The 11,558-nt window shown below is 47.0% G+C and overlaps 1 long non-coding RNA gene and 1 pseudogene across 1 annotated transcript; both read left to right on the forward strand.

The window, feature by feature from the left end:
• Positions 1-1,125: 1,125 nt before the first annotated feature.
• LOC144368769 (eukaryotic translation initiation factor 2A-like) lies at positions 1,126-2,715 on the forward strand (annotated as a pseudogene).
• Positions 2,716-9,223: 6,508 nt separating this feature from the next.
• On the forward strand, positions 9,224-10,890 carry LOC144367811 (uncharacterized). Its single transcript, XR_013427295.1, has 2 exons — positions 9,224-9,445; positions 10,443-10,890. It is a non-coding gene; the product is annotated as an uncharacterized LOC144367811 (long non-coding RNA).
• The last annotated feature ends 668 nt before the right edge of the window (positions 10,891-11,558 follow it).

Genomic DNA, 11,558 nt, shown 5'->3' on the forward strand with positions numbered 1-11,558 from the left:
AGAGAGAGAGAGAGAGAGAGAGAGAGAGAGAGAGAGAGAATCCTTCAGAGAGGAAGGGGTCCAGAACTGGTCCCTGAGGGAATGGGGGGGTGTCTTGCCCCTTTATAGATTTTTGGTTTCTTTCTTCTCATGCCTATGTGACCGAAAGGTGACCCAAAGGCAGGAAGAGAGCCTTCCAGAGGGTGATGGCTTGTGTTGGAAAGGGCAACCTCCCTCTCCTCTGGAGAGACTTGTCTCTCCATTCCTCTCTGATGATTAGCTGCCTGTCTTTGCCCGGGTCACACTCTCCCTTCTGGTCAAGGCCCCTGACTGCTGTAAAGCTGCTTCAGGCTGAGAGGGGCAAGCAGTTTGGGATTTCCTTTTAGGAACGTTCTGGGTCTGTCAAGGGGTCCATGGTAAAAGTCTAGCTGAGAAAGCACAGGTCTTAAGTCACGTGGGAGGGAGAGCTTCTACGAGAGGAACGAAAACACTTAGTGCTGGAACGAGATTATGCAAAACGAACGTCGCAGCATCTGGAACCCGTCAATGACTATCACGAGGACGAGAGAAACCAGTAACTTTTCACCAGGAAGTGCACGAGCTAAGAGGTTCTTTCCGTGACAAAGCCAGTGAGGACGTGGCCTCTATTGGGGACAGTTACGTGGCCTCTATTGGGGACAGTTACGTGGCCTCTATTGGGGACAGTTACGTTGCCAGAGTTATCAGGACTGTACACACCACACTTAGTTTTTATAATGTAACAGATGCCTCCGTAAGGTATCGTCAAGACTCTAACGGCATCTTATTTTTGTAAAATATCTTTCTATTGGCAGAGCCTCTGTTTGGCAGAGGTCCCTTTATTTCTGTCACTTAGGGCTAGGAAACAAACCAAGTCTGCCTGTGAGGAGGGTAGGAAGACCTGCAGGCCTACAGCTGACTACAAAAGCTTCCGACTCTGGAGTCTTGATAGTTTTCAGGTCGTCCTTCTGCCTAAGAATTCCTCTTCCAAAGCCTCTAGTGTTCCTTGCTCTTGATGGGGCTGGCACAGGTGATATCCTAAGTTACACTGAAAGAACTGTTGTGCTTTAGTTATGACAGTTGTTGCTAGGTGTTTAACACCAAACGGGTCCCTTTTTCTGGGACAAGATGGCTCTGTCAATGCCGCTATTGACAGTCCGAAGATCAGAAAGTGGACAGACCACTGCATTTCACAGACAGCAAAGTGTTTCCAAGGCAATCTGGGAAAATTGCAAAGTCTACGCCTTTAGTGAGGAGGGAACGTTATTTTCCTGGAGCAATGGAGAAAACTTCTAAAGACAGCCCAGCTGGATTACCCAATCTGCAGCTTAATGATGTGAAAACTGTCCCAGGAAAACTGGGACATGTTTGAAATCTTTCATACAGAAAAAAAAAAAATGCAGAATTGGTGTCCATCCTGGTCAGAAGATGAAATTATTTGTGCCCGAAGTGTCAACAACGAAGTTCACTTCTTTGAAAACAACAACGTGGACACAATTGTAAGTGAATTACATTTGCAAAAAGTGGATGATTTTGTTTTACCACCTGGGCCACGACCATTTCAGGTGGCTGTCCATGTCCCAGGGAGTAAAGGGGCACCTTCAATTGTTACATTGTGTCAGCACCCCAACTCTGCTGGACCTCACGCAGTTTTAGCCAATAAAATTTCTTTAAAGCCGATAAGGTTACAGAGCTATGGAATAAAAAAAGCTACTGCTGTGTTGGTGATGTTAACAAGACAGGAGCTTCGTATTACAGAGAACAAACGGCACTACAATGCAACAGATGGAGAGTGCAGTTACCAAAAAATGGCCCCATTTAGGATGTAGGGTGTGATTCTAGCTCTACCAGGTTTTGTCCTGCTATGGTTTTATGCCTGCCAAGGCAATGATCTTCAACTTGGAATGTGACCCTGCGTTTGACTTTGGGATGGGGTCTTGCAGTGCACTCTATTTCTGCGCTCTTGGACATATAGGAGTCCCAGCTGGATTTGGAAATCTGAGGGGAAAATGGAAGTGTGGTATATTAAAAACTACTAACTTATTATTTTGCGCAGTGCCCAGACAGTGAGCATATTACAGCCACATGTGCTCCCAGGTTATGCATTAATTATGGGCACAAGATTTGGCACCACGCTGGCTCCATCTTGCATAAGCACGAGGTGCCATCGAACGCAGAATCGTGGGAGATTTCTTGGCAGCCATTTTTTGATGGAATATTCCCAGCAACAAGAACAACTTACCAGTTATGAAGCAGCTTTGAGTGAAGTGCCCGGTGAGGACCCTGAAGTTGCCACAGCTTACAGACCTCCAGGTTTATGAAATAAACCAGTCACAGTTCCAAACTGCATGAAGAGGAGCCACCTCAGAATGTGAACCCACAACCGGGAAATGATAAGCCGTCATCAAAACACGGCCCTCAAAACCAAAGGAAGCATGAGGCTAAGAACGCTGTTGGGCAGGAAGCAAAAAATGACAAGAGCCAGATTTGGCACCTACTCCTGCTCCATAGAGCACATCACGAAACACTGTCCTTCCGTCATCTTCTGGTGACCCTGAAGTAGACAGACAGACAGACAGAAACCTAAAGAAGAAACTGAAAGCTATTGAACAACTGAAAGAACAGGCTGGAAAGCAGTTAGAAAAAACATTAGTCGGAGCAAATTCAGGAAGAGAAAAGCCTTCTCCAGGAGTGGAAGATTCGGAATTGGGTATTTAAAGATTCCCAGAAAGCAAGGTGGTTACCATGAAACAGGGCAAACATGGTTTCTCTCAAACCCACTGGGGTTCATGGAACATCCATGTGCCCATATTTAATGTTGGTCTGTAATTTTAATGAATTCTGCATGAGCGTAGAATAGAGAACCACACCCAGGCTCCAGGGGCTGGATAGTGTATTTGATTTTGGATGCCCAGCACCTAGTATAGAACTTAACCCCTAGGAGTTTTTCACTAATGGCCATTTTTTTTTTAACTTATTGGGTGGGTGGATGGATGGACAAATAGACAGATGGACAGATGAACAAGTAGGTAGAGGCATGGATGGGCGGGAGGAATAAAGGGTGAATAGTTAGCTGCATGGTTGTAACACTGGCCTTGAAAATAAGGATCGGGTCCTTGTTCACCCAGTGTTGAAGATTAAATACCAGAGGAATGTTGAGGCAAGAATAAAAGAGTAAATTTTATTTAAGAACTAGGAGAGAGAGAGAGAGAGAGAGAGAGAGAGAGAGAGAGAGAGAGAGAGACTGACTCACTCCTCCAGAGAGGAGGGGGTCGAGAGCTGGTACCCGAGGGAGTGGGGTGTCTTGCCCCTTTATAGATTTTTGGTTTTCTCTCTTCCATGCCTAGGTGACCGAAAGCTGACCAAAACGGCAGGAAGAGAGCCTTGGGGGGGGGGTTGCTTGTGTTGGAAAGTGCAACCTTCCCGGCCTTGTTAGCGCCGGGTGAGGGGAGTGTCATCCACCCATTTCCTTTTCTTTGACAGTCAGCTCCTGTCCTCTGCCTTGGTCCCACCTGTGGGTCCTGGGAGTCGTTCCTGCATTCATTCCTACTTCGTATGTCCACTGGCGTCTCTTCCCCATTTATACCTCCCCGCCTTCCTAGAGGAGCTTTCTCCCATTTCCACGTTGCTCTGGGGTCCTCCGATCTTCCTGCCCTACTTCTGTTTGCCACAGTGTGACCGTGTGACGCAGACCAGGCTGACCCTCGGGCCCTGTGTCCTGGTGCCATGGGTCCTGGCCTGGCCCCTTGCTGGCCCTCCTCTGAGCCTTGAAACACAGGAGGCACTGACAGACAGTGGCCCCTGGAGCCCTATGTCCTTGTGAAACCCCATGAACATGGGAGAAACCACCCCCTCATACCACCCGGCGTGATGGGCACCGAACTCGAGGGCCGAGGGCCGCGTGCGGTTCTTCTGCTCTAGGAACAGTTTCTGCAGCCTGTGAAAGGGCGAGTGGACGCTGGTTTCTGAGTGGTGGTCCCCAGACTCGAGCCTGCATTGGAATCCCCCCAAGTGCTGGTTACAGGGGACTCACTGGGCCCCACTCCCGGAGGCCCTTAACGTAGCGAGTCCGGGGTCTGAGGATGTGTATTTGTGGCAACTTCTCAGGCGCTGCGGGTCTGGGGGCCACACTTTGAGAACTGTTGTCCCCAAAGGTCTGCTTCTGGGAGAGCTTAGAGATAGGTAGGGGATGGGGCTCCCTTTTGTTTTTTTTTTTTAATGTTTATTTTTAGCTGTAGATGGACACAATACCTTCACTTTTTATTTATCTAGTTTTACATGATCCTGAGGATGGAACCCAGTGCCTCACACGTGCTAGGCAAGCGCTCTCCCACGGAGCCACAGCCCCCGCCCCTCCCTTTGTGGTTTATCCTCCTCTGGGTTTCACTGAGCGGTTCCTGGAGTGCCCCCTCCACACACATCCAGCCACAAAACAGGCCTGCTGCGGCTTTAGTGGAGGTGGTTAACAGGGACATTGCAATTAAAACACGGGCGTTGCCATCTTGGCAGGATTTTATTTTATTTATTTTTTGGCACTTAAAAAAAATCCAGGCAGGGTAGAGATGCAAGATAATAAAGATTTGGACGCCTATGCAATCCCTTCCTAAGCCAGAGAGTTCACAGGGGTGTCAGACAGGGTGGGAGCAGAGAGCACTCAGCAGGAGGAGGACCCAGGATCTGGACACTTCAATGAACTCAAATCCCCCCACCTTGTGTGGAAGCCTCATCCTCCAACAGCGACCCTCTCTGGGCGGTGGTACTTAAAAGGGGAGTCCTCCCTTTCCTCCTTCACCGGGCGGGTGGGGGGAGAAGGAGTTTCCCGTTATACAGGGTTTCCCAACCCTCCCTTCATTTTTTTTTTAGTGGTGCTGGGGATGAAACCCACCACCGCAGGGTTGCACATGCGGGCCAAGAGCTCTACCACTGAGTCATACCCCAGGTCCTTCAATGGACAATTCTTAGTCTGTTTGATTGAATTTCTGTTTTTCTTCCTAATAAGGGGCAGCCAGGGCTCTGAGCTCCCTCCTCTTTCCAATCTTCCTTTATCTAATAAGAGCCCACAGCTCCCAAAGAACAGGGCAGGAAGTAGTGCCAGAGAGAAGAAGGGACATGTCATTGCAGCAACAGGTAGTTGTCCCTGCTGACTTGAGGATCCCAGATATCAGTGACAGCCCGCCTGGGTGGTGAGCGCGGATGAGGTGGGCGCAGGGGTGTGCGAAACAAAAAGTGAACAGTGCTGGGCTCTCCAGAGCTCCCCAAACAAAAGCAAAACCAGAAAACAGTACAAACAAAAGCCACCAATAATAACAAATCTTAAACTACTTTCTCTACAGCTACAGCATCCACTAGGTGAATTATTAGCCCTTTATATTATTAAATAGAATTAACATTAGAACCCACATATCTTCATTTTATATAATATATAAATGAAGGGTACACACACACTCACACACACACACACACACACACACACACACACACACACACTCACATTCAGAATATTTACCGGGGATTGAACCCAGGGCACTTGACCCCAGCCACATCCCCGGACCTTTTTAGTTTTTATTTTGAGACAGGGTCTTGCTAAGTTGCTTAGGGGCTCACTAAATTGCTGAGGCTGGCCTTGAACTTGTGGTCCTCCTGCCTCAGCCTCTTGAGTCGGTGGGATGACAGGTGTGTGCCACCATGCCTGGCTATTGCACAATTCAGAGGATGAAATTATTTGTATTACCAAAAAAATGGATTATGTGAAAGAGTCACAAAATCTTAACATATTTCCTCCCTTCCTTCCTCCCTCTCTTTATCTCTTCTTTCATTTTTATTGGTATGGGTGTTGATTCATGGGCACTCTACTCTGAGCTGTATCCCCAGACCTTTTTATTTTGAGGCATGGTCTTGGAAAGTTGCCCATGCTGACCTTGAACTTGGCACCCTCCTGTCTCAGGCTCCTGAGTGGTGGGGAATCATTTTTTTTTTTTTTTTGTATTAGGGATGGAACCCAGGGGTGTTTAAACACTGAGCCACATCCCCAGCCCTTTTTTATATTTTATTTAGAGACAGGGTCTTGCTGAGATGCTGAGGCTGGCTTTGAACTGAAGATCCTCCTGCCTTAGCCTCCCAAGCTACTGGGATTATAGGTGTGTGCCACCACACTGAGTGGGAACATCATTCTTTTTTTGAGGAGGGGGAATTGGGTGATAGGGATTGAACTCAGGGCCATTCAGCCACTAAGTCACATCCCCAGCCCTATTTTGTATTTTATTTAGAGACAGAGTCTCACTGAGTTGCTTAGCACTTTGCTTTTGCTGAGGCTGGCTTTGAACTTGTGATCTTCCTGTCTCAGCCTTTGCAGCCACTGGGATTATAGGTGTGCCCCACCATACCTGGCTGGGAACATGATTTTTTTTTTCCTAGTTTTTTTTTTTTTTAGTTGTAGATGAACACAATATCTTCATTTATTTATTTCATGTGGTGCTGAGGATCCAACCCAGTGCCTCACACATGCGAGGCAAGTGCTTTACCACTGAGCCACAGCCTAGCCCCAGGAACATTATTCTTGACAGAGGGAAAAATTAAAAACAATTATTCCAACCATGGAAGATTAAGTATCAAGTAGAAATTAAGATGAAGCACATATGAAGTTATAATTATAAAAGAGTTAGCTCTTTGCTCCTTTTTTAATTTCGATTTTATTCTGAACAGGAAGTTAAAGCTCCGGGTACCTTGCAACCTGAGAGTTTTCAGGTAGCAGTCACTATACTAAGCACTCACAAACATCACAATGAATCCTTGCAAGGTATCATTACCCTCTTTTCCCACATGAGCAGCCAGGTTTAGGAAAATTAAGGTGCAGCCAATGGCCTAGGGTTGTGGCTCAGTGGTAGAGCGCTTGTCTAGCACGTGTGAGGCCCTGGGTTCAATCCTCAGCCCCACATAAAAAATAAATGAATAAAATAAAGCTATAAAAGAAAAGTTATCTCATTAAAGGAAAAAAAAAAATAAAGCAGCCAAGATCACATAGCCTAGTGGATGTGGTTCGGCATCTAGACCCTGAAGCACAGCACTGTCCACGGTTATAGCTGTTCCTGGGAAGGGATCAGCATAATAGAGCAGAAGTAACTGCGACATAGAAAGTTTCCAAGCTGAAAAAGATACACACTCATGTAGACCAAAAAATGCTCACTGCAATGCATGCAAAATTTATAGAAAGAGAACATACAGGAAAAAACACTTCCTCTCCTCACACAGTACTGCACTTCTGACAGTGTATTTGTGATGCCCTAACCTCCAATAAATTCTCCAACTGTCCAAACACCATTTGGGTGTCCCACAATTTAATTCAATTCTGACAATATCTACCTGGAGTTAGTGCCAGATTCCACAGGTTAAGGGCTTAGTCCCACAAGATGCTGTCAATTCAGATGCCAATTGCCAGTAGTGGGTCCCTGGGTCACCCACACTTCTATATGTTTTGGCTACAATTGTGGGTTCTTGCAACCCTCTCCTTATGTTTGATAATTTGCTATGCCATTATGTTTACTGATTAATTATAAAGGATATGGTGAAGGATAAAGACGTACTGCAGATGAAGAGATGGGATGGTCCAGGTGCAGGAGATTCTGTCCTGTGAAGTTGGTGTGTGGTATTGTTGATAGATCTTTATTTTATTTATGTATACGTGGTGCTGAGAATCGAACCCAGTGCCTCACACATGCAAGGCAAGTGTGCTACCGCTGAGCCACAGTACCAGCCCTTAAGGATGCTTTTGACAACTTGGAAATTTTTTGAACCCCATGTTTTATGGAGGCTTCATTATGTAGGTATGAACAATTGTTAACTCAGTCTTCAGCTCTTCAGTGTTATAAATGGTACCTGTAGGCAGCTCTCCTGTGCAGGGGAGAAACCAGCTGGGAAACATATACATGTTTACAGCAATGCAGGAAACCTGCATCAATTTAAGTGTTACTTGGAGATGGGAATAGTGACACATGCCTATAATCCCAGCAGCTCAGGAAGCTGAGGCAGGAGGATTGCAAGTTTGAGGCTAGCCTTGAAAATTTAGCAAGGCCCTGAGCAACTTAGTGAGACTCTATTGCAAAATAAAAAATAAAAAAGAGCTGGGGATGTGGTTCAGTGGTTAAGTGCCCCTGGGTTCAATCCTTGGTTAGAAAAAAAAAAAAAAAGAGTTACTTAGAAAAGCTAACTTAACCTTTCATTAATTCCTAAGGATGTAAGATCACCTTAATATTAACACTCACAGTATAAAAGAGGAAGACTAAAACAATATGTAGAAAAATCAATGGCCCTAGATGGAAAGGAGAAAATGTAGGAACCAGAAGAAAACTGCATTCTTAAAAATATTCAACATGGGGTTTCCAGAAAAGTTCTGTTTGGTGGAAAAAAATTTTATTTAATAGAATAAGAATCTTTAGTTATATTAGTTGGTAATACATATGACCTTATATATGTAATTCTATATTATATAGTAATATAAAAGATAGATTTCTTTTATTAAAATATTTATTTTTTAGTTGTAGTGAGCACTCTACTGCTGAGCCACAACCCTAGCTCCTATATTTCTTTTCTTAATAAGAGAATCCACCAAAGCAATTAGAGATGTTCAGATAAAACAGAGAATAAAAATGAGATCATGATCCAGGAAGAAAGCACATGATAATGTAGCATGATTTTGGGGTGGGGTTGGGGCTTGTACATGTGAGGCACTGGGTTCGATACTTAGCACCACATAAAAACAAATAAACAAAATAAAGATATTGTGTCCATGTATAACTAAAAATATTTTTTTAATGTAGCATGATTTTGAGCAAATGAGAGTTAAAAAGTCTTAGCCCTTTCAGTTTATTCAGGTTGTTTTTTTTTTTTTAAAAAAATACCATGGGTTGGGTAGCTTAAACAACATAAATTTATTTCTTACCCTTCCAGAGGCTTGTAAGTACAAGATCGAGGGGCCAGCAGCCTCGGGGTCCGGTGAGGGCCAGATGGCTGGCTGTCTTTTTGCTGGGCTCTCCCGTAGTGGGAGGGGTAAAGGGGCTCCTTTAGGTCTCTACTGTGTGACTGAATCCCTTTCCAACGATCTCATCACAAACACTACAGATACTATTGGGGGTTAGGTTTGACATGTGAATTTTTAGAGGGAGCCCAAATATTCAACCTGTAGCAAAAAGAATGAAAAGAATATGTTTGGTCTTGACCCTAGATAATCATCCTGAAAGAGACCAGAGATTGTGACTTGGAACCATTAGACAAAGGAATGTCATCTTAGCAACTTTGTGCTGCGTAGTAAACAATGATCGGGTTGCCATCCTGTAATTACGCCACTCTGCCAACCCTGCGCCTCCGCTTTCGGCTGTCTCTAATGAATCCGTAAACAAAGCCTGAAGATCTAATCGTGGTTCCAGAACCGCGTGTCAGCGCTTCACCTGATAATGTAAAAGTAAAGGGTTAGCAGAGGTGGGAGAAGGTGGGCGGGAGCTGGAGGGGGGGTAGGGGTGCACCTACTGTTGAGTTTCAGGGGTGCTTCACCTTCAGTGGAGGAGGCCATGGGGTGCCTGTGGGCTGATGCCCAGGCCACTGGGGTAATAGAGCTGTGGCCTGGGGAGTGGCGGGGTCATGCCTGTGTGCATTCCCGGGAGGTGGGTGGGGAAGCTGGGCCAGCAGCCCGGGAGGAGCTTCTGTGTTCTGTACCTTGCTAATGGGATTAATCTCTGAGAGAAACTTCAGCAGCCTTGGGAGTGGGTCCTCTTTGTTGCTGCATAGTTCAGAACCTGAGATCCCAGCCACCTGTCCCCTGGGACCAGCAGTCCTCACAGCTGGGACTTCACCTGTAAAGTCCACCCTCACCTATGTGCTGGGGGTCTACTGGCTTTACTCCATCAGCCTCCCCCCAAGTTGGCCTGAGAACCCAGCAGAAAAAGGGCTCTGGCCCTTAGTCACAATGACCCCCAGGAAGCTTCCAGTCTGGGGGAAGATGCCCCCGGTCATCGGAGCTGCCTGTCTAATGGGAAGGATCGGGCATCATGTAGCTTTCCTCTGGCTGGGTCAGACTGACCCCACCCTGACCCCCCCTTGTCCTCTATCTAGTGCCACGAAGGTGCTGGTTGGCTGTCCCTGGGCTTCAGGAGAGCCGTCGTTGGGGGCTGGGGATGGGCGAGGGCTGAGAACAGCGATGCTCTCAATTTAGAAAGAGGTAGGAAAGTGGAGCTGGTCAGAGAGCGGCCAGGGCCATGCTCCCAAGTAGGGACCACAGCATCACCTTAGTGAGAGATGGCGGGTGGAGGAGGAGGGAGAAGGAGGGTTTTGAGGAAGTAGCTAACCACTATTGGGACATACCGCACGCTGGCCCTGTTCCAAGCCCTTGATGGTATTAATGCACTTAGTTTGCACGACATGATGGAAGAGATGCTATCAAGTCCCCTGTTTTACAGGTGACGAAATGGAGTCACTGAAAGGTGAGACAACTTGCTCAAGAGCCCTCTGAGAACATACATGCGGCTGGGACTGAACCTGAACTTGTGGACTCCAGGGCAGAGCTCTCCTGACCACCGTGATGCTGCCTTGGCAAGCTCACACTTCTTCCTCAAAGGGGGACCACAAGGGAGCCTCGAAAGACAAACCAGCCACAGACTCTGCCCTTGCAGGGGGAGCATGGCTGACCACCCATCAGTGGGATGGGGTGGGAAGGACTGGGTGGGGAGTGGGATTTGCCAGGCCCGTCTGTCTTCCGTCTCCAGTCTCTGGGAGCCTCCGATCCTACAGGCAGAACAGATGTGCACCCACCTTTTGCTACAAATCAAACCCTGATCTTTAGTTCCTGTTTTTCTGTAGGGCTAGCGAGCACTATGGGCAATTACCTTAAAAAAAAAAAGAAAGAAAGAGAAAGAAAAATGAAAAAAAAAGCAAAGCTTGGGCAGGACTTTTATGGATAGCATGACATCTTTTTGAATGAAGGTGAGAATTCAGTGGGCAGATGCTGGCACCAGCAATAGGACTGGGGTGTGGACAGCATGCAGCCCACTGCTCATTGTGTGCCTGGGTTTGGGACTGAATCCTCTGCGCTCATGCTGAGGAGGAGGGGGCTGTGCCAGGGGAGAGGAAGGGGCTCAGAGGTGAGCTGGGGACACTCTGTGGAGAAAGAGCAGGGAGTCGGGTTCACCTGAGGGTGGGCTCTGACCTCGGGGGCATTTGGAGCCCTGGGCTCCACCCTCTCATTGTGCAGTTGACCATGCTGTTACTCCCTGTGGAAACTGAATTGGGTTGCCACCACCCATTTCAATAAACTGGGGTGCGCCTGGGGAGGGGAGACTTGGAATTCGAGGTCCCAGGTGTCTTGGTCACTTGTGTTCAACCGGAATCGTCAGCAGGAGTGATACAGCGAATCCCCAGCACTTATCTATACGCCCCTTGGACTTCTCTAGGTGCGTTCACACGCATCATCTCACAGAGCCGGCAACTGCTTTCCCCTTTGATGGATGAAAAGACAAAGACCTCTTAGTCCAGGGAGAAGTGTGTTCTGTTCAGGGGCAAAGAAGGACTGAAGACTC

The sequence above is a fragment of the Ictidomys tridecemlineatus genome, chromosome 11 (genome assembly GCF_052094955.1).
Source record: "Ictidomys tridecemlineatus isolate mIctTri1 chromosome 11, mIctTri1.hap1, whole genome shotgun sequence".
In the NCBI taxonomy this organism is placed as follows: Eukaryota; Metazoa; Chordata; class Mammalia; order Rodentia; family Sciuridae; genus Ictidomys; species Ictidomys tridecemlineatus.